Here is a 3,721-nt window from a genome sequence, read left to right as displayed (position 1 = left end):
GTTTAATGTGATTTGCTCTATCATGGATACGTTTGTCTTAGTGTATTTTGCATTACTTTTATTGTAGATGAAATGGCACCTAGCAACACCACACCATTTGCTTTGCGTTCGGTCCTTGAGAAGGACAAGTTGAATGGAACAAACTACTCGGATTGGATCCGTAACCTGAGAATTGTTCTCACGGCCGATAAAAAGGAAGATGTTCTAGACACCCCACTACCACCAGTACCTGCTGATGATGCATCTGCTGCCGTTAATGCTGCTTACAAGAAGGCATTTGATGCTAATCTTGAGGTAAGCTGCCTTATGCTTGCTTGCATGGAACCCGAGTTGCAGATGCAGTTCCAAACAAATCATGAGGCACACGATATGATCGTGGCGCTCAAGGACATGTTCCAGACACATGCTAGGCACATGCTAGGACTGAAAGGTTCAATGTGTCTAAGGCCTTTGTGGAGAGCAAGCTAGCAGAAGGCGCAGCAGTAGGACCATACGTAATCAAGATGGTTGGTTACACTCAACGGTTGGAGAAGCTGGGCTTCCCACTGGGCCAAGAGTTGGCCACTGATTTCATTCTTTCTTTTCTTCCGCCTAGCTATGGGAACTTCATCTCAAACTACCATATGCATGGGATGGAGAAGGGTCCGAATGAGCTGTGTGGCATGCTTAAAACAGCAGAGGCTGACATCAAGAAAAGCGCTAGTAGCAACCATGTGATGGCTATACAGAACAAGCCTAGCTTTAAGAAGAAGGGCAATTCTTGGAAGAAGAAGGGTAAGGCTGGAGTGTCCAAGCCAAACCCAGCGCCCAAGGCTAAAGCTGGACCTGCTCCAGATAAAGAGTGTTTTTATTGTCACGAACCTGGTCACTGGAAGAGAAACTACAAGCAGTACGTAGCTTCATTGAAGAATGGCGGAAGTAAGAGTACTTCCACCTCAGATACGCTTGTTATTAATGTTATAGACAACATATTTCTCACTGATACAATTATTAATTCTTGGGTATTTGATGCCGGATCGGTTACTCATATTTGCAATTTGATGCAGGGAATGATAAGAAGTAGAAGCGTGGAAAGAGGAGAAGTTGATTTCCGCGTGGGCAATAATGCAAGAGTTGCTGCGTTGACCGTCGGGACAATGCAACTCCACCTCCCGTCAGGATTCATTTTGGAGTTGAATAATTGTTATTTCGTTCCTAGTTTAAGTCGAAACATTTTGTCTCCTTCATGCTTGATGAAGGATGGTTATTCATTTGCGAGTGAAAATAATGGTTGTGTGATCTCTAAGAATGATATGTTTATGGCTTTTGCACCCATTGTGAATGGATTATTTGTTTTAAATCTTGATGGTTCACCTATCTGTAACGTAAGTGCTAAAAGGCCTCAGCCTAATGATTTGAGTCCTACCTACTTATGGCATTGTCGTTTGGGTCATATAAGTGAAAAGCGCATGAAGAAGCTCCATTCTAATGGACTTCTAACTTGGTTTGATTTTGAATCATACGAGACATGTGAGGCTTGCTTGCTAGGCAAGATGACCAAGACGCCTTTCACAGGATTTCCTGAGAGAGCAGTATACTTGTTGGAACTCGTACATAGCGATGTATGCGGACCAATGAGCACGATGGCTAGAGGAGGATTCCAATACTTCATAACTTTCACTGATGATTTTAGTAGATATGGCTATGTCTACTTGATGAGGCACAAGTCTGAAACCTTTAAAAAGTTCAAGGAATTTCAGAATGAAGTTGAAAATCAGCGTGGCAAGAAAATTAAGGCCTTACGATCTGATCGTGGAGGCGAGTATTTGAGCCACGAGTTTAGCAATCATCTAAAGAGTTGCGGAATTGTTCCACAACTTACGCTGCCTGGAACACCTCAGAGAAACGGTGTATCCGAGCGACATAATCGAACTTTGTTAGACATGGTTCGATCAATGATGAGCCTGTCGGACCTACCATTATCATTTTGGGGATACGCTCTAGAAACAACAGCTTTCACACTTAATAGGGTATCATCTAAATCCGTAGTTAAGACACCATATGAGATATGGACCGGAAAGGTTCCTAGTTTGTCTTTTCTAAAGATTTGGGGATGTAAAGTGTTTGTCAAGCGACTTTAGTCGGACAAGATCACATCCAAGTCGGATAAGTGCATTTTCGTGGGATATCCAAAGGAAACTTTAGGATATTATTTCTACAACCGGTAAGAGGGCAAAGTGTTTGTCGCTTGGAACGGGGTTTTCCTAGAGAAAGAGTTTCTCAAAGGAGAAAAGAGTGTAAAGACAGTGCATCTTGAAGAAGTTCAAGATGAGCCGATCGGGCAAGAATCAATGAGTGATGCTAACATAGCAGAACAAGTTGAGATACCCATGGCAAGAGAAGCACCGCCACAACCACGAAGGTCGGCAAGGCTCCGCGAAATGCGGGAAATATTATTGTTGGACAATGATGAGCCTGCGACATATGCAGAAGCAATGATGGACCCAAACTCTGAAAAATGGCAGAGTGCCATGCAATTCGAAATAGAGTCCATGGGAGACAATCAAGTTTGGAACTTGGTTGACCCGCCTGATGGTGTTAAAGCCATAGAGTGCAAGTGGATCTATAAGAAGAAAAAGGACATGGATGGAAATGTTCACATCTATAAAGCACGACTTATCGCAAAAGGTTTTCGACAAGTTCAAGGAGTTGACTACAATGAGACTTTCTCGCCCGTAGTGATGCTTAAGTCCATTCGGATTATTCTAGCTATAGCTGCATATTTCGATTATGAGATATGGCAGATGGATGTCAAGACAGCTTTCCTGAATGGAAATCTAGCTGGAGACGTGTATATGATACAGCCTGAGGGTTTTGTCGATCCAAAAAATGCTAGAAAGGTATGCAAGCTTCAAAGATCCATTTATGGATTGAAGCAAGCATCTAGGAGTTGGAACATTCGTTTTGATGAAGTGGTCAAAGGGTTTGACTTCACAAAAAATGAAGAAGAGTCTTGTGTTTACAAGAAGGTTAGTGGGAGCTCTGTAGTATTTCTAATCTTATATGTGGATGACATATTACTGATTGGAAATAACATTCCTATGCTTGAGTCCGTAAAGACTTCACTGAAAAATAGTTTTTCGATGAAGGACTTAGGGGAAGCGGCATATATTCTGGGCATTAAGATCTATAGAGATAGATCGAGAAGGCTTATATGTTTAAGCCAAGATACTTACATTGACAAAGTGTTGAAGCGGTTCAACATGGAAGAGGCAAAGAAAGGGTTCTTGCCTATGTCAGATGGCATACATCTCAGCAAGACTCAGTGTCCTTCGACTGCTGAGGAGCGGGATCGCATGAGTAGAGTGCCATATGCCTTGGCTATTGGATCTATCATGTATGCAATGATAAGTACTCGCCCAGATGTTTCATATGCGCTAAGTATGACAAGTAGACACCAATCTGATCCAGGTGAGAGTCACTGGACAGTGGTGAAAAACATTCTTAAGTACTCTAGAAGGACTAAAGATATGTTCCTCGTTTATGGAGGTGAGGAGGAGCTCGTTGTAACAGGTTACACCGATGCTAGTTTCCAAACCGACAGAGATGATTCAAAGTCACAATCAGGATTTGTGTTCACGCTAAATGGTGGTGCTGTTAGTTGGAAGAGTTCCAAGCATGAGACGGTGGCCGATTCTATGACAGAAGCTGAGTACATCGCGGCTTCGGAAGCCGTGAAGGA

Source organism: Setaria viridis, chromosome 5 (genome assembly GCF_005286985.2).
Source record: "Setaria viridis chromosome 5, Setaria_viridis_v4.0, whole genome shotgun sequence".
NCBI classification, from domain to species: domain Eukaryota; kingdom Viridiplantae; phylum Streptophyta; class Magnoliopsida; order Poales; family Poaceae; genus Setaria; species Setaria viridis.
Note: the sequence above shows the minus strand (reverse complement) of the source record.